General features: G+C 40.8%; 1 protein-coding gene across 4 annotated transcripts in view; it reads left to right on the top strand.

Moving 5' to 3' along the window:
- OPCML (opioid binding protein/cell adhesion molecule like) overlaps positions 1 to 20267 on the top strand; it is a 1085522-nt gene that overhangs the window by 559568 nt on the left and 505687 nt on the right. The gene's annotated exons all lie outside the window — the stretch shown is intronic.

The following is a 20267-nucleotide window of genomic DNA, read 5'->3' as shown; positions in this document are numbered from 1 at the left end:
TCTTCAAAATTGATCTTGATTCCAACAACTTCAAGACAATGGAAATTGCTGCATGCAAATTATTTCCATTTCCATCAGTCTAATTAATATCTCACTTAACAGCAAAGTTGAGTTTTTAGGATATTTTTAGGGAGTGCCATGTAGAAGGGATGAAAGAAAAGGGAGCAGTAGAGACTGAGCTACTGTGTAGAACCAATAGCTTCAGCCAAACCTACTGAGTTCTAGAGTTAAAATGGACTGGCAGAATGTCGCACCAAAATGCCTTGGCCTTTAAACTTTACCTCAATCACTCATTGATTGAGAGTTTTTCTAGGAAGGCATGACTTAGGGCCAGGAAGTTTCCTGCAGCAGAAAAAATTCCCTGAAGGGGTTGTTGATACTCCTCATACCAGAACAACACTACTAATTGTTTCTTTAAAGGAGGATTTGCATAGCACCTCTGTACATCCTTCAGAGTTCATGTTTATGCCACTCAGATACATTTCCTTACATATGTTGAGAGAGTAGCATCTCCAAGATTCCATTGCGCTTTCTTCCTGAAGGACACTTAGAAGATCAATGTTAATGTGATAAACTACAGCCCTCACATCTCCAGCTGGTCCTGAGATCACACTTGATACTCATCATCTTTTTCCTCCACTCTTCATTATAGATAGTCTCACTCTCACACCTCAGCTAGTTCCTCTGCTGCATCTCCATGGCTTACCTGGTGGTATGACCCAGACACTAATCACTGTGAGCTTTTTTAGCCCAGGGCTACTGCATTTACCCATTCATTATGACGACTGGGCAAGGAATGCCAAGAGGTGTCCAAATGAATCACATACATTGCTCCCTGCCCCACTGAGTCATAGCATGATAATCCGGTGACATGGGGAAGCTGAGCTAACTTCCATGGAATTGCAGCATTACTGTATCCTTATAAGAAGGCATTACCTTAATTTTATCCAACTTGTTCCTTCCAGTTTCTTTCCTAACCCCTCTCATTCCATCTGGAATCTAGTCTCATATATTATTTCTTCTTTTTTATAACACCTTTGTTGCTCTTCCTTCTTATTCACCTACAAATATATTCAAATTCTGAAACAAATTAAAAGCCAAACACACAGCAGGGATGACAATAACAAATTTCTCTCAGTACTCCCTCACTTTCACGTTGCTTATCTATTTCTTTTTCTCTTTATTATAAACCTTTTGAAGGAATAGTGTATATGTTCTCCTATACTCCATTTACAATTGGCTTTTTTGACCCATTTGAATCTGGCCTCTCTAGTACCATTATCTCCTCATTCCAAGGTCAAAATTCTGACCTCCTAATTGCCAAAGATAGAAGCTAATGTGTGTCCTTCATACTGGACTCCGCATCACAGGACAGAACTGCCCATGCATTTTTGCCTTTTCCTTCATCTTAGTTTCTCTGACATTTCCTTTGTTCTCAGGCTAAACTTCTGAGGCTACGTTCTCCATCATCTTCCTAGGTACATTTTCTTTGTCTTTCTTCCTGGATGCCACCAATCTTCAAGGCTTTGTCTTCTGCCTTCTCTGTCCCTGCATTTATTGGCCAATTTTATCACTCATTTACAACCAGTTCTATTCCTAGGTAACCCCAGACTACGTCTACATCTTACAATTTTTAAAATGTTTATTTATTTATTTTGAGAGAGAGAGAGAGGAAGAGAGAGAGAGAGAGAGAGAGAGAGAGAAAGAGAGAGAGAGAGAGAGAGAGAGAGACAGAGAGAGAGAGAGACAGAGAGAGATTGGGAGAAAGAGAGACAGAAATCCACAAAATCCACAGTTTCAGCTCAGAGTCCGACATGGGGCTCAATCCCACAAACATTGAGATTATGACTTGAGCTGAAACGGTGTCAGATGCTTAAGCAACCGAGACACCCAGATACCGATACCTCGACATCTTCTCTCCTTCTGAAGGAAGTTCCAATTTCATGTGGTATAAACAATCCACTAAATTCTTTCAAATCATCTGATGCCATTAAGATATCTACTCTCTTGTTTGATTATTTTGAAAGAATGACTGAGTGGTACTAACTTCTCTCTTTTTTTCACTCTTGTTGTCTCTGGGGTTGTTTATCTTGGAAACCTGTCTCTTGATTCACACCTTTCCTCCAATTCCCACAGTTATTGATCAGGGCCTATTCTATATTGACTGAGCTTATGTGGTTGAATCTGAGTGAGTTTCAGTCAGGCCTACTCAGCCTTCGGCAATGGCTTTAGGACTCATTTTCTTCAGGCAGAGCTCAGGGTCAATTCAGGTTTGTGCTCAGTCTGGTAGAGTTTTTGTTTTGTTTTGTTTTGTTTGTTTTTATTGTTGTTTGTTTTTCTTTTTATGCTTTTCTCTTCACGGTGAAGGTGAGCAGAACTTGAAGATTCTACATTTCTACCAAGGGGTGGAAAGAGGGTTGAGACAAACTGAAAAGCTGTCAGGTAAAGTGGGATGAATTTTGGCTAGGTATGTACCCTGGGAAATGAATTTTTCAGAGGCTACAATTGTTTTTCCTTGAGCACATGGGGTTAAAGAGAACTGGCAGTGTAGAATCAGATAGACACACATGACATCTGTAATCCAAACTGAGGACCTATTATGGCCAAATCATTCAGTTTCATCTACAATGTATAGAATATATTATACACACACACACACATACACACACATACACACTATATACACACACACACACACACACACACATATATATATATATATATATAAACTATATATACTATAAATGAAAATGAATATATATATATATATATATATATATATATATATATATATATATTTGAAATAGTATGTTGCTCCTTTTCACAAAAGATTTTAGTCAAGTGTTTAAAATATTGCTTTTATGGCTGCCTGGGTGGCTCAGTCAGTTAAGCATCAAACTCTTGATCTCATGATTCCTGAGATTGAGCCCTGTGTTGGTCTGGTCTCTGCACTGACAGTGTGGAGTCTGCTTGGGATTCTCTCTCTCTGCCCCACCTCCCCCACTCATGCTCAGTCTCTCTTTCAAAATAAATAAAAGACATTTAAAAAATCTTTAGGACATCTTTATCTCTTGGTATGCTGGTATAATTATTATAGTTAAAAAATAAAAATTTAAGCCATGAGTAAAATAATAATATGTAGTAAAGATAAAAAACTATGTTTATGAAATAATTTCAGAACCTTTGCAAACATTTATGGACCAGTGTTGCTGTGAGAGCAAAGGGCTGCCGTAGAATGCAGGGGTAAAGGGAAGTGATTCTCAGGATAACAATTCCTTCTTCCAGTGGCCAGAAAGCCTGGTAATCATGGGGTTCTCTGCTCATAGAACCTCACCTCTGCTATCTCTGGCTCACTGCACTTTAGGTCAATCAATTGCCAAATATGCATAGAACTCTTGGGACTGTCTACCAGGAGTGTGTGTGTGGGGGGAGGGGCTGTAGCAAGCACCAATGCACAGCATTTTACTGAATACTAACTAGAACTCTTTGAGGTAAACTTACTTGCAATTAAACAGAGGCTTGGAGGAGCTGATAATGATCGTGATGGTGATAATGGCTATGTCTGTCCCAGGTTGGGTTCTCTGAGATGGTGGTTAGTACATGAAGAGTTTATTAGGAAATTCCCTTTGGATCAACAACTGTGAGGGGATGGGGCAGGAGCATGATGAGCAGAGGTCACGGTGTGACAAAGTCCTATCCTATCTAGTCTGTCTCTTTTTGGGTGGAAATAACCAGGTCTGTACTTTGAGTAGTCATTGGAGGGGGGCCTTGTGGGAAGGTCATGCACTTGGGGAGGGTTCTCCTTGCAGAAGAGGAAATTCCTGAAGGCTGGCTTCAAATAGCACTGCCAGTAGCTAGGCAAGTAAGTGTTTCCTTGAAGAAGAACACAACCAGCTCATCTCTATGTCTACCACAATTTGGGAATTAAAATGTATAAGTACTTAAGAAGGATTAATGGATTTAATACTAATAGCAACCAAGTAAGGTAGGAACTCTTTTTTTTTTTTTTTTTTTTTATCAGGTGAGGAAAATGAGGCTTATGAGGATAAGCAAACTGCCCTGGGTTGCACAGCAGAGAAGTGGTAGCGTCCAGATTTGAACTCTGGTTACCTAAACTTGTTTTCCTGCAGTGCATCACCCACGCAATGAGAGCTACAGGAAAGTACAGGGAATTGTTAATATCCTGAAAAAACAAACTCTCCAATTATACATATAAGAATAACATCCTTGATAAACAAGAATGCAAAATATGGCACGTTGCAATATAAAAACAGCAGGGAATAGGAGTCAAATGATTTCAGTTTGAATCCACCATGGCAGACAGTGATGCTACATAATGGCACAAGTTGAAATTACATGCTGCAGAGATTCAGAGGAGCTCAGTGAGGACTGGAAGACCATGGAGGAAGGGGTATTAGGCTGGGCTTTAAGAGTGGTGCTGGGGAAGGAAGAGGAGGAGAAATGTTAATAGGAGAAACTGGTGAGAAGGTTTAGAGGTGGAGAAGGCACAATGACTTTCTTAACCAAGGTCTTAGACATTCCAAATGCCATCTCATGAAATCACCTCACAGCCAACTAGGTAGGTGCTGTTGCCATCCTCCATTTTCACATAAGAAAACTGGGGCTCTGAGAGGTTATGAGATATGCCTTCTGTTGATAACCTCTGTGGTGGAACAAGGATTTGAACCCAAATCTGGAGAATTCTAAATTCCCTGCTCTTACACTAGTGTCAGGCCAATGTGTGCTCCATATGTGTCCATAGCACATCTGTTAGGAAAAACAGCAATCGTGAGGGAGGAGGTGAATCCAGTGTTTAGCTGGTGAGTCTCTCTTCTTGTTCAAGTAGCATTTCCATGGGTGTTTAGAGCCTGGACTGTTCGGACAGGGTCTGTGCAGAAGGGGGCCTTTCCTATTACCCATGTTTCCCCCTTCTCTAGTTTTATCCATCATTTGCTTCCCTGTGCTGGGCGTTTCCTGGACTGAACCTTTTTTTCTCACATCCATGTGTATGTCTTGCCCTCTGGGCTCAGCACGGAAGGTTTATCTGCCAACCTTGAGGCCTCCCTCAGGCACACAACTGCTGTTTGCAGGGTGGGCACAGGCTTGATTCTGCAATTCTGAACCAATATCCAATGCACAAAAAACTAAACTCAATTCCAAGTGTGTAAAGTTGGGGGCCAGTGGAGAGGGATTCCAGACACAGTTCAAGGCCCCCTTGAAACCTCGGGGGGCTACCTCTAATGTGTAGCTAGGATAGAGACAATATTCAAATGTAAAATAGACATAATATTGATAAAACCACCACAGCCACCATGTAGTAACCAGTAATAATAATATTGTAATGGTGATAGGAAAAAGAACTAATATTTATGGACAACCTAGACCTCAGCATCCTTGTTGCCTCACATTTCCCTTCTTCTAGGTCAGAATAGTAGAACAAAAGGAAATAGGAAGAACATTCTAACAGCAAGTGCTGCCTGTCAGTATTGTAAGACCATCTGTGGTGCGTGACCATGGAAATACCCAAATGAAACCTGGTGACCACCAGCCAGGCATCGCACATAGGAGTTTCCAGCATTAACTTCAGTTTAACAAAGCTAAGCTAATGTCTAAGCCCCATCCCCAATCCAAAATTCTATGATACAGTGATTTCCTAAATGTCTATTTCCCAACCTGAAGCTGCTCTATCATGCCCTTGAGGACTTAAATGTGGGGTGGATAACGTCATGCCAGTTTCCATGTCTCGAGGTGCTGGGGCAGTATCAGATGTCAGCGCTGTAGGTACACATTTATGGATACCTATGTGCTCTGTCAAGCAGCACTGTTGTTCCAACAGATAAACCAATCTCTGTGTTTGTTTCTCACCCACTTAGGGAAGTCTGACTAATGGGAAGATAATGTTTTTGAGGTCAAAGTTGCTGAAGCCAAAAGCTACGTTGGTGGAGAACCCCTGTTTTAAAGTACACATTGTATAAAATAAGGCAAAGACTGAAAAATCGAATGCAGTTAAGTGTCTGCTTGTGAATGGATCCAAATGATGTTTCCCCCAATCTTTGTCAGGGCCTTTCCTGAAAGGTGGACTGTCTTTCAAGTTGGAACAGTGCAACAGTGGTCTTAGCTAAAACAGTAGTTTTAAAGATGGATTTGCATACTGAAGGAGTAACTATAAAGAAATAAAGGACCATGTCCTTAATTTGGTGCCCTGTTCTATGACAAGTATAAGGATAACAGACAGTGTTTTCCTTTGGACCACATTTTTCCATTATCTCACACTATGGTCTAGACTTCAAATCTTTTCCTCAAGCTCTGAGTGGAAATCACTGATTAGGCAAACTGCTGATGTACGAGCAAAATTAGACTGTTTACCATGTGGGAGCTTGCTAATTGCAAGGAAACGTGAGTTCCCAGGCACACACTCCTTTGTCTGTTAGATGCTGTCTTCACCATGACAGGGAAGTGTGTACAGTCAGGAAGAGCCCAGGCAGGGTGGGGTATGATAATTGGGCTAGTTTCTGTGCTTTGCTTTCCTATGATGAGATGATTCATCAAGAAGCCTCCTTGGCGCTCCATTGTGCTGTGCTCTTATACATCCAGTTAAAAGTCAATGCCACTATGAAAATGGATCTCCCGCAGAAAAATGGCACATTCATTCATTTAGCAAAGCTTTACTGAACACCTTCTTTTTGTTAAGCATTGGGTTTGGTGCTGAGAATAGAGACAGACATGATTCTCACTAAATTAGCAAAGAGAAAGTGTCCTGTACTCAACTATGTCAAATGTATTGTAAGATTATAGTAAATAAGGATAAAATTCTGAGGAGGTACAGAAGAGGAATGAGTTACTCATGCCTAGGAACTGGGGAAATGCCCAGACAAGGTAATATTTGGGCTGGGTCTTAAAGATGAGCTTTGGAATTTCATTGGCAGAGGAGGGGTTTTGGATAGAAGAGGCATCATGGGCTAAAGCAGAGAGAGATGCAAATGTGAACATTATTCTGGAAGGATCCAGTGGTCCAGTGATGGTCATGGATCTATAGGCTATTACATCTGAAAGTGGATTTGCAAATGATCTAGTTCAATAGCTTATTTTACAGTTGAGGAAACCACAGGCAGGAATGCTGGACTGACTTCTCCAAAGTCTGAAATTGATCTGCTCAGTTCCTTCCCACCAGCTCTCTGTGTACTTGCATCTACCATTCTTTGGATATATTTATGCGATGGATGGAGTTACTTACATCTTATATCAGTGTGCTTTGCACTGGCTTTGTCCCCTTGCCAAGTCTACAAATAGCATTCTCTTGGCTCTTCTACATTAAATGCATCCACCAGTCCACCAATCAACCAGTCTATCTATCAAAAATGTATATAGAAACTACCAGTCCACCAATCAATCAGTCTATCAAAAATGTATATAGAAACTACCATGCCTGGAACTTTATACACTATTTGTTTATTTCTTCTGCTGTTTGGATCTACTCATTTCTTTGTGTTGCTTATCCTTAAAATGCATTTATTCTTGATTGATATAAGATGTGAATATCTGAATCTATACTTCAACATTTCAATGTACTGAGAAACATAGGTATTTCAGAGCCAAAAAGATGCTGGGATATAACTTGGTGTACTGTTTATGTGTGTTCCAGTTTATTCATTTCCAAGAAAACTAGTTTTAAGACCCCGTTCCATCACCATTACTCTGAGTTAATTAAGATGAGAACAATGAGAATTCATTTCTGATAAACCCTTGCCACCTGCGAAAGAAAGTTGCCTATGCCCTATTCTGGAATCTGGGAGTTTGGTTGCCTGTAGCAGGCAGCACACGATTATTATGTGAGTCCCCTGATGCTTCTCTTCTGGACCCTCCCCTGTGTCCTCAACCTCACTCTCACCCAGCCTGGCCACAGTTACAAGGTTGTCCAGCTGTAGACCTGGTCTCTCTTCTCTGCAGACCTGCAGTGACATGGGCTGATTGCATACACAAAGATGTCAGAACAAATAACTACGTCTGGGAGCTGTCTGAATAACAGCCTGTGGAATAAAATGCACACGTTGTCGAAGCGATGGGGGAGGTTAGAAAGCAAGGATATCTTGACAGAAAGAGAAAAGTGTTGGAATTAATTCATAAACGTGTTGGATGGAAATTAGCAGATGAAGATTTGCAAAGGGAGTAGAGACAGTGGAAGAGAGAAAAGGGAAGCTAGACAGATGGAGAGGGGGAGGGAAACAGTGGAAAAGAGAGCAGAAGACACAGCTTTATTTCACGGTCTTGCTTTACCCTCAGCTGAAGCAGCCTGTGCTTTTACAGGGATCCTGCTTTGCCTTTTGTCTTGCGTTCCCCTCTTAACCTCCACCATCCTCCATCAGCACTCCTGTTCCTGGCCTTGTTCCAGCCTCCCACCTTCCCCCACAATTGTGCTTTTTGCACTCATGGGATTCCTGATTTCTTGATAAGGGGACTCTTAGGCTAAAAGCACCAAACTTGTGGCTCAGGCATGGTAGGGAGGAAGGACTGGGGCTTTAGAGGAGCTCTTATCTCCTGACACTCATGTCTGTACAGATCACCCACTCTGAACCTCAAGTTTTCAACCTGTCAAATTAGGATTGTTGGCTAGCTGATGTAATTCTGTTACATGCCATTTATCTTAGAATTCAATAAGTATCATTATCATCATCATCATAATTCCTATCATTAATAACAGCAGTAAGAGTAGTAGATTCTAAATTTTCTCTCTAGTGTTCTATACCTAGTAGTTCAGTCTTTCTGATACAAGTCAAGAGGTCGAAGCTGTGTGTTTAAACTCTGTTTTAGAGCCAAAATGGACACATGCTTCCCTATTTCCATTCCTTAATTGATGGTTGGAGTTTTGCCACATAACAGTAAGTCTGTTGGATGATGTTCCATTCTGGATCATATACAGGCAATCACTCAGTTTCATTTTGAAGGAACAATTGAGATTACTACGTGTGATATAAGACAAGATTGCGTTCATTTTTTCCCTCTATTATAAGAGTTTGCTTTGAAGTATCTTCTCTTAATTTCCTCTCCACCTCCCCAGATTCAGGTAGCACTTCTGTACCTGTGCCTGCATACAGTCTCAATGTATGAAGATTCTGAGTTTTTCCCAAAGTAGATGCAGATACGTCCAGGCCGCATGCACAATTATGCTTTTTACAAAGTTATTTTTCACCTCTCTCTGCTCCATTTTCTTTCTCTTTCTCTGTGGCTTCAGAGTCCTTGTTTCTCTACCACTCTGCCTTATGGCCTTTTCCTTCCACTTATGAAAGGGAACAACAATTTGCATTTTCCATAAAATCCACTCACACCAACATATGAACTCTTTTCAAGTGTCTTGTGATTGGAATTCCTTAAACTCTAATTGGTCTTTATTTTTTGAGAAAGAAGTCAGGCATTAGCTTGCCCAAAGTAAAACTATCTGGGGAGGGGTAGAGGTCACTTTCCGTCCCCTTCCTTTTCTATGATGTCCCTGAGGGAATGCACATTTTAATCCTTTCAGTAGGGCTGCTTCAAAGGGCAATTGAGATGTGTAATGGTTAATTTTATGTGTCAACTTGGTTAGGCCACAGTATCCAGATATAGAGTCAAACATTATTCTAGATGTTTCCTTGAAGGTATTTTTTAGATGAGACTAACATTTAAGTCAGTAGACTTTGAGGAAAGAAGATCACCCTCCATAATATGGGTGGACTTCATCCAATTAGTTGAATACCTTAATAGAAGAAAACTAACCTCCCTTGAGAAACAGGGAATTCTACTAGGAGACAGCCTTCAGATTTGAACTGTAACATTAACTCTTCCCTGGGTCTCAAGCCTGCTGGCCTACCCCCACACTATGGACTAGTCAGCTTCCATAATCGCATAAATTAATCCTTAACACACACACACACACACACACACACACACACACACACACACACAGAGAGAGAGAGAGAGAGAGAGAGAGAGAGAGAGAGAGAGAGAGAGAGAAGGACAGAGAGAGGGAGAAGTAACATATATGCAAAATTCTACTGTGTCTGTTTCTCTGGAGAACTCTGACTCATACAAGATGCCTGGACCTGTCCTCTCTCTCCCCTGTAATTCTCCTTTCTTTCCTTGTCTTCTGCTTTTGTTTTGCCACTTCCTTTCCCTTTATCTTTCTGAAGACTTCTTTACCCCTGGAGGAGGGAAAGTCAAACACTGATTTTGTCTTCTCCCTTCTCGGGAAGGGAAAGACTTCTTGCCACCACAGGCAATTTACAGCCCCATGATCCAGGGAGGTTTTTTGTTGTTGTTGTTGGTTGTCTTTTTTTCCCCCCCATGTCTCAGTATTTGTGACACTGAATGCATCTAGTGAGGTAACCCGGAGCTAGGAGCTAGAGCAACTGGGATGAGATGAGACAGAATTTTCAGGATTACAGTCAGCAAAATTTTGGTGCTAAGTTAAGAGGTGGGTGGGGGAGCATTCCTGGTGATAAAAAAGAGGTCGTTTGTAGACAAATCCTAGATATTTCTGAGGCGGTGGTGATGATGCTTACAGCCCAACAGAATTTTAGAGACTATTTTGGCCAATGCACCACAATTTTTTTTGGCCAAAAATCACAATAAAAATACATTTAAAAATGTCACTACACCACAAGTGCACACCCGAGAGCCTGAGAACTCATACAAGTAAATGAATAAAGTCTGCACTCTGTGATGTCATAATACTTTATGAGAGGCTTACTCATTATGCTAAGTGACCATATATCACAGTGATTATGTAAATCACAAGCTATGCTTCTGATTAATATGGTTATGTTTTATTAATTAGCATATTCATATCTGAAGCCCATCCACCTAACTTGTTAGCCATGTCATACAGCAACTCTTTTCCTCCCATGAAGAGCTTCTCACAATATAAATAATAGTATGGTCCAGCCTCAGTTGTATATGGGCACAGAGCATATAATTCTTTTTCTTCACCTCAAGCTAAACTGCTATCAGTAAAATCACATCCAATGTCTAAATGAGGATAAATATGTTCAACTATGTAATATTTGGTGTGTGACTCTTGAATAGCTATGATACCTGTGAGATTTCAGAGTAAGGGCTGGAGACACATGACTATTCTTTATTATTTATTAAATAAATATTTATTGAAAATCTGCTATATCCCAACAATATTGTTATGGGCACTGGTGACAGGCCAGGGAACCATGGGGGAGGGGGGGCAGGAAAAGACTTACTTAGCATTTTCTACTTAGAGTTTCTAGAAATCACTAGGAGTAATCTTTCTTTTCTATGTATCAGTTTTTTAACCTAATAATACCTTCCTAATACAGGTGTTAAAATAATTATATGAAATTGTGAGGTATATATTCTGGTGTGATGATGATGATGATGATGATGATTATGATGATGACAAAAGCCACTGTCAGTTTTTAAATGTTGGTTGGTTGGGCAGTTGGGGAACCCGGGTGGCTCAGTTGGTTGAGTACCCGACTATTGATTTCAGCTCAGGTCTTGCTCCCAGGGTTGTGGAACTGAGCCCAGCATTGGGCTCTGCACTGAGCATGGAGCCTGTTTAACATTCTCTCTCTCTCTCTCTCTCTCTCTTTCTCTCTCTCCCTCTGTCTCTCTCCCTTGTTCCTGCTCCCTCTCTCCAAATAAATATATAATAAAAAAATAAAATGCATGCTGGTTGGTTGGTTGGTCTGTCCCTGAGTGGGTCCAGACATGGAACTTCTAAACTGAAACAATTAATCCTAACACATTTTTTAATCATTAGCCATGTACAAGATGCTGTGATTAGCACAGGTGGGTCTATGGCACCTCCGGGGAACTCTGACTTCAGACACTACATATCAATATTCAAGTCTCTCAAGCTTAAGTGAAATAAAACAAAACACAGCACTAACCCCTTCCAGACCCATATCTCTGTCTAGTTAGAGCTGCACTTTTTGTTTTCTTTTCATTCACTCAGAGGTGATCTTGAAAACCTGGCCACATCTGCTTTCTGTATTCCGTCCCACCTAAGTTCAGCACCTAACTTCCACAACCCTGCCAGAGAAACTGCTTCTGCCAATGTCTCCAGCATCTTCCACTGTGCAGGACCAAAAGCCTGATTGTCCATCCTTCGCTAACCTGAATTCTCTAGCATTTGACACTGTTAAACAATCCTTTCTTCCTGATTAGACTCCGCCTTGATTTCTATGCAGCTATCAATCCCTGATTTTCCTTCTGTTTTTTAGTTACTCATCAGACTCCTTCATGGGTTCTTCTGCTCACTCCTTAAATGTTTGCATTGCCCAGAATCCACACTAATGCTATATTCCTTCTAACTCCACTGCTCTTGTTGACTGACTTTATTCTTACCCAGGGCTTCAGCTCCCACTTTTACAGAGGTGATTCCAAAATCTGTAACTGTAAACATTGTCTCTTTGTCAAGCTCAGAACCTAAATATCCTCATGCTAACAGAAATCTTTACTTGGATATTTCACTGGCAGTTTCCATTCAGCATTTATCACTGATCACCCACCACTCAGTATCAACTCCTCTTGCTGTTTCTCTGATTGGTAACATTATCTGCTCTGCTGCCAACATCAGAAGCCAAGTGGCAGCCTGAATCCTAAAACTTCAGCCTGTAGGAGTGAATTTAGGGCTCACTTCCTTTGATCAGCTTTCTGGCACCCCAAATCCAGTTTAGATGGTCCAACTCTGAGATGCTGAGGCATCCTTGCATACTGTTACTTTAAATCTTATATTGTACTTCAAAATCTGATTTATTTGCCTTACTAGGCTATAAACTCCGTGGGGGTAGGTAATATATCATATTGTTAGTGTCCCCAGGCCCAGTAAAGTGCCCAGATATTCAATTAATATTGGTCAAAGAACCCCCAAAACCAAAACCACAACAATGAATGATTGAATGAACTGGTCAACAAAATAAACAATATAAAACAAATTGGCCAATGTGATAAGATTGTGATAATATAAATGCACAAGTTCTAGTTCGTCTCTAAGAACAAGAGAGAGCAGTTTTGTTTTAGCCCAGGTGAAGTAGCATCCGGCTTATTGATACTTACAATGTGTCCAGACCTCTGCTAGGTATTTCATGTAAAACTTGTTCACTTCTTCAAAGTAAGAAAATAATGTTAATGTTGCCCAAATAACCATTGAGGAAACTTGGCCCCAGAGAACTTTGGCCCATTGCTCAAGGCCCCAGCTTCTCCGTGGCAGGTCCAGATTTAGAGCCAGACAGATTGATCCTTCTCTCCTTCACACCTTGGTTCCCTGAGTGGAATGATCCATATCCCACTCATTACAGTGGAAGCATGAGTGAGACCTGGGAGGAGAAAGACTGTAATAACTCCTATTGAGCGTTTAAAAATTCATTTTATGGTTTGTAGTTCTCACTATAATGTTTTTTATTTGATTTCTAGAACTATATGTTATTTGATTTCTAGAACTCATTACTATTAAGTAATGAGGCTTGTGGAAATTTGTCCCTTTAAAGGAGTCTCCATTTTTTCTAGAAGGAGGTACTTTAATGTGGTTGATGCTTTGCGATGTCCCACCCTTGGCGAGTTTGGGGGCCAGGGAAGAAATGAGAGCATAGTAAAGAGAGTCCCTGGTGGAGATGGGGTTGGACCCTCTGCTGTCCACCTCACTGACTTTCTACAGATTATGGATAGTGGACATCAGTTCTCTCATGCAGCAAATATTTGATATTTACACTGTCCCAAGCTCTAGTCCACAGTAGAGGAATCAGGGATGACAAGACAGATATCCTGCTCTCACGGACCTTGCGTTTCTAATGGAGAAAGATAATTAAATGCATATGCACATATGCCACACACACACACAAACACACACACATTTTGAAAAAAAGAGAATAAGATAAGGAGGATGATACATAGACTGGATTCTACAGCTATCTTTAGATCACTCTCTATGTGTTGGGGAACACCTCACCTATATATTTTTACAATGCAAATATTGTGTGCCTTATGTTTTCCTGTTGGCTTTGCTTATTTTATATTTTTGCTGCTGTTTTTGTTCATTCCTTGGGCTATGTTTGTTGTCTTACTTGTTTTGGTTTGGTTTGGTTTGGTTTGGTCAGTTTTAATGATTTTGGCATAGAGAAGGGGGTTTGAATGCTCACTGTCACTGATAGCTGCCATCAGGCCGGGCACTATAATAGGAGATTTCACGTGTATCATCTGTCTTAATTCTCACAGCAACCCTTTGAAGAAGCTCTTATTAACCCTGTTTACAGATGAAAAGATAAAATCACAGTGGAGACAAGTAATATGCCCAAGATCACAGAGCTCATAATTGGCCGAGCTGGGATGTGAAGCATGAATTTTAATTCATGCCCAATATTGGTTCTTTTTACCAGCTCAAGCAGATGAGTACTGTATTAGAAAGGTTGTGAAATGGTCTATGATGAAAGAAGAACAGATTAAGATTCAAGTGACCTAAAGTCTGGCCTCAAGTCAGCAGCTGACCAGGAAAACCGTTTGACTTATATTTGCTTCATTTGCAGAAGTTCAAAGAGACAACTGGAAGTGAAGTTCCTCATTCCCACCTAGCAATGATCACATAGGTAGCTATTATATGGAAACTGCTTTAGGTTTTACAGAGTTCACTACTTGTGTCTCATTCATAGTATTGTGTTCTGGCATCTGTTTCTATTTCTTGGAACTTCCTTGACCCTAGAAACTGAAGGCCCAGTCAGTTCTTACCTCTCTGATCACTAGCAAACATTTCTAGTTTACTACACCTCCAGGTCCTGAGGACCTTGAGAGAGACACCTTCTATAGGCTAAGTTACAAAGCCTCCTTGATCGTTCCACCCCACTGGGTCCTTACTGATTTAGGTAGGTTTCTGTAATATAAATAAGCATCATGCATGGGCTTCTTAATGTTTATTCCTAATGCACACACAGAGCAGCTGGGTACAATTTTTTCTCAGATAAACACAAGCTGTAATATTTCTTTATTTATGAATAACACACAGTTTGAAATTGCTTTTACAACTGGATACAAATTTCATTAGGCAAATTCAGATATTTCTGTTGGATCCAGAATTCCCCCAAAGTCATCCTTTCCTAGGCAGCTTCTCCACGGTAAAATAAAACCTTATTAATAACCACTTTTGATCTGTAAGTGATCTTTTGGTGACTTCTAATTCTAAATTGGCTCTTCTTTGAAATCATAGAAATACCTATCCTGTTTCCCATATTACACACACACACACACACACACACGACCTTCAAACAAGTTGGGAATTTGCCTGTTCTGCACCCTACAGCTTATCTGTCCACATAACCACTTCAGGGAAGAAACTTGTGCATGGGGAGAATTAGGCACTTTGTATAGGTAATAAGAACTAACATTTATATTGAGTGCTTACTGAGTGCCAGACAGGATGCTGATGACATTACATGCAATATTTCATTTTAACACTCACAAATACTGTATGTACTCAATATTATCATTGTCTCTATTTATAGATGGGAAACTGAGGATTAGCAAAGTTAAGAAAATTATAAAAAGTCACACAGAAGTATGTATTTAGAGGTAGGATTCAGACAGACTCCAGTGTCCCTGTTCTAGTCTTACTACACTTTAAAACAGAGGCTTTCTTTCAATTGACCTAGATCATGGCAGACACATGACTTAAATTTGGGCCATTTGACTCTTATTAAGGGGAAATGAGCAGCATGTTTTCAAAAATGGACTGATAACTTCATGGCCTCATTCTGAGTCAATCCTAAAATCTACTCTCAAGAGTTCAAATGTAGCTGAGGAGAGGAAATAAACTAAGAGACAAATTGAAATCCATGGGATTGCTTAGATTCTGAAGCTTAAGATAAGGAGGGCTGTTTCTAATGTACAAACAAAGGCAGAGGGGTTCCTAGCTCTGGGATAAGGGTTCCCTGGATAACATGCCCCCCCAAAAGAATTTTACCACATCTTTTAAAATAGTAAGCTTGGAAGTAGGTTTCCTATGAGATGCTAGTGTTGTCCTCATTCCTGTATAGTAAGCTTCAGACTCTTTTCTCCCACTGTCGACCTCATATCTCCATCTGATGGTCTCAAGGAGCTTTCTATTCACTCTTTCAACTCCTGATTCTCAAAATCTATTCCTTCTGGAAACATCCCCTTCACAGAATATTGTACCACCGAATATCCAGTTACCAACCAAAACTTAGAAGTCATCCTCAAACCCTGTTTCTTTCTCAATCCCAAAATCCAAACTCTCAGAAAGTCCTAAATGCTGTTCATCCAAATGCTCTTCATCCAAGATATACTCCTTACATTTTCATTTTTATTATTTTTGTAAAATTTTTTAATGTTTATTTATTTTTGAGAGAGAGAGAGAGAGAGAGAGAGAGAGAGAGAGAGAGAGAGATTGAGAGAACATGAGCTGAGGGTGGGCAGAAAGACAGGGAGATACAGAATCTAAAGCAGGATCCAGGCTCCCAGCTGTCAGCACAGAACCTAACGTGGGGCTCAAACTCACGAGCTGTGAGATCATGACCTGAGCTTAAGTCAGATGCTTAACTGACTGAGCCACCCAGGTGCCCCACATTTCCATTTTTTCCCGTCATCATTGCTACCACCATTATTTCCTTCCTGTTCTACTCTTGAAAATCTCCCTGATTCCATTCTGTACCTTTGCAAACCATTCTCTACATGACAACAACATTTCAAAACTATCATTCAGTTCATGTCACCTCTCTGCTTTAAGTTTTCCGAAGTGACTGCACTGCATTGGATCCACCTCTGCCTTTTCTATTGTAAATCACCATGAATATCAAGATGTCTGTAGATCTGAATCAAATCTCTAGTTTGGACATGGGACATTTATAATCTTTCACTCATGTCTTTCTACATGTCACAAGTTGTTATCACAGGAAAGTGGTAGTTATATTGTATAATCATAATTTATGATTATAAAATGCATCCAAAGTGCTGAGTTCTTTCGTGATGTGCTACCCATATTGTCTCATTAATTGTCACCTTGTATTAATCATGTTTTTAGTATTTTCTGTATTTTATGATGCCTTGACATCTGGGAGGCTTGCTAATACTGGATAAACTGCCCCTTCTAGGGTTAGCTAATTCCTAGAAGCAAGCAACTTGCCTTCAGCATGTCTTTTATATAAAGGCAAACCAATCAAGTATGAGCCCATACTCCAAACCACCTTTTTTTTATCCAACTGTTACACACCAATATATTTCCTCTGCCCTAACTCACCTAAGGAACACTAGATACCACCATTGTAGCCCAGAGCCTGCCAAAATTACTCGAACAATCTGATCCTAAGCTTGCTCAAACTCACCAACCCTGCCTCACCCACTCCTTCTCATGGAGACTGCAGCTGAGGCTCTGGGCTTTTGCTTTCTCTTCTTCTCTTGACTTTTCTCTTCTTGACCCACCCTAGTGCTTTCGTTCGTGGCTCTGCACATCCTCTCCTCTTGGGAATGATAAGAAATAAATAAATTCTTTCAAGGAAGCTGTCTCTATGTCTATCAGCATACTAGATCTCAAAACAAAATCTTGGGGAAATTTCAAGACATCCCCACCCCCATAAGATAGGTATTAATAGGTACCAGTCACATAGCTGAAGGCTTGAGGAATCAGTATTCAAAGAGACAGTCCAAATTCAGAACACTCTTAGTACTCTTAATTTGTCCTCATACAATTTGTCTTCATGTATGTGGATATGTATCCAAGAGGGGTTTAATTGGAAGTCTCCCTATCATGGTACTCAAGCAAACATTTCTTAGAAAACCCCCAATATAAACCACTGTAGTGCTTGTTCATTGTGAACCTCACCTCTGTTTTATTTCCCATTCCAAATTGGTCGGGCTTCCTACTCTATAATTGGAATAAAGGCCCCTAGCAATGCCTTACACATGAGTGAAATCTCCCCTACAAAACTGCAGACTGGCAAAGATTAACATAAGGATTAGGTCACTGCAGTCATTTCTCTGATTCACTAGCTCTTGAATTCAGCCATTTATTCACTCACAAATATTGAAGTTGGGAAGCCAGCTTACAGAGGAGAGCAAACACAATAAGCCCTGTTCTCTAGAACTCCAGATACCCATAGTTGGGGAAAGCCAGCCCAGCAAAACACAGATACTTATCCCTTCCTTAAAAGAAATATTTATTACATATTATTAAGAATATATATGGGGCACCTGAGTAGCTCAGTGGGCGTGGCCGATTTCAGCTAAGGTCATGATCTCACAGTTTGTGGATTTGAGCCTCCTGGTAGACTCTGTGCTGACAGCTCAGAGCCCGGAGCCTGCTTAGGATTCTGCGTCTCCCTCTCTCTACCCCTTCCCTACTCACGCTCAGTCTCTCTCTCTCTCTCTCTCTCAAAATAAATAAACATTAAAATATTTTTTAATAAAAAATAAAAAAAGAATATATAATGTCTTGCTTCAACTTATCTCTGCTGCTCTTCTTTTCTTGTCCCTTCTGTTCTTTTCCCAGCTGGACTTGTTCCCCAACAACTTTTCCCATTTCAAACAATCCTTCATAGATTAAGTTAGTATTTAGCAACAGCCCCGTTTGCATCTCCTGAGAAGCACTAGGACCAGACCTACAGGTGCATGAGTAGGAAATATCATCTGAGCCCACTACAACCAAGTGTCAAGTGCTGACCCAACCCCATGCCACCATCCCCCAGGGTTCGAGATACAAAGTATGTAATTGAAGAAAATCATAAGCACAGTCTTATGTTCTCAGCTTTACTCAGGTTAAAGCACTGAAAAAAGGCTTTCCAGTCTGGTGATAATGGATAAGAGCATCTCAGAGTTTAGAGGATTTCATATAATGTGTATACAGAAAACCCAGGTACACTCAAATCTTAAGGAAAGATGTATGCCATTAAAACTGGCAGGTGGTTCCAAAGTAAGTAGTTTGGCTGCTTTTTGAGGTCTGAGCCTCTCTTCTGGGCATCTTTTCTCCTCCCAACATTGTAGCCCAAGAAATCAGGATGAGTGTCCTGCCTAACTCCTGCCTTCATTAATATCTCCTCTCTGGAAAGGAGACAGTATGTGTTTTTTACTATATTAAAAGATATAAAGCATACATGGCAACACTGGTGATACGTATTCTTTTTTCCTGAGGTGTAATGCTCTCATTAAAAACTTTAAGCCTAAGAATGTATGTGGGCTCCCATTTTACAAGGGAGGATAGGGCAGTATTTATTTGTGTTCAGTCCCTCATAACCAAGAGCAGGTATGATGTCTTTGTATCCTTAAACAGCTAAAGTAATGAACAAGAGTTTAAAGCTTATTTTTGAATTAAATTCCATTGTTCAGAGCCCTGCCTAATTTAACAAAAGGATGTGAGAAAGAATAAAGAAAATGCACATAACAACCATTAAATTATGATATAGGAGTATAGGCTATGCTTCTGTCAGGTATGAAGTGGCTTCTGCCAGGAGCAACAAGAAAAGTGACAGGAGAGGCCCAAAGAAAGCCTGAGCACTCTGGTTTAGAACTGAACTAAATTAATCTAAGCCCCAAAGAAACTGATAAGTTGGCCTTCAGGATAGCCTATCCACCAAGTCCCCTCCCAATACCATTATGGGGCCAATTCATGTTGAGAGCATAAAGCCATAGAGTTTCTGAAAATCAACTCTAATACTTTTTAGGATTTCCATGTGTTTTTCTATCTCTTACCTTTTTTTTTTTTTTTTTTTTTTTTTTACAATAAAATACTTGAATAATAAGCATGGAGTAGGTTGTGGACCATTCTGTATGTTGTACAGTAAGAAGAAATTCAGAATTGCCAGTTTGGGAGACAGAGTCTGGAGCCAGGCATAGCTCAGAGGTGGGTCATCTGAGCAGAGAGCGTACTTCATCTTTTTACAAAAGCTTCGGGGAGCTCTGCCATAGTAATGTATGCAGCTTGGCAGGGTGGCAAACAGCGACAGTGGCGAACACGCACGCACCAGTTTAGCTACCTCCTAGGAAATGATGTTCAGTTCTCCAGGGCAGGGTCTGCCAACTTCTGCTTGAGCACGGGGAGGGAAGGTGCGAGCATCAATTTTTCATTTGCTGCTCCCCCCTGCCCCCCCCCCCCGCTACTGAACTCTCTTCCCTCACTCCCCTCCCCTGCCCCCACCCCCCCACTCCGCCCCTTGCAGGAGAAGCCACCGAGAGGGGCGCGGCATCCTCTTGGCTAGCTTGAGTGTCAGGGGGAGAGCGGAGCCGGCTGCTGCACCTGCCTCCCGCCGCTCCGCGATACAGCCCGTGTG

Source organism: Herpailurus yagouaroundi, unplaced genomic scaffold (genome assembly GCF_014898765.1).
Source record: "Herpailurus yagouaroundi ecotype Mexico unplaced genomic scaffold, PumYag 161, whole genome shotgun sequence".
NCBI lineage: Eukaryota > Metazoa > Chordata > Mammalia > Carnivora > Felidae > Herpailurus > Herpailurus yagouaroundi.
Note: the sequence above shows the minus strand (reverse complement) of the source record. Positions and strands in the feature narration are given on the sequence as shown.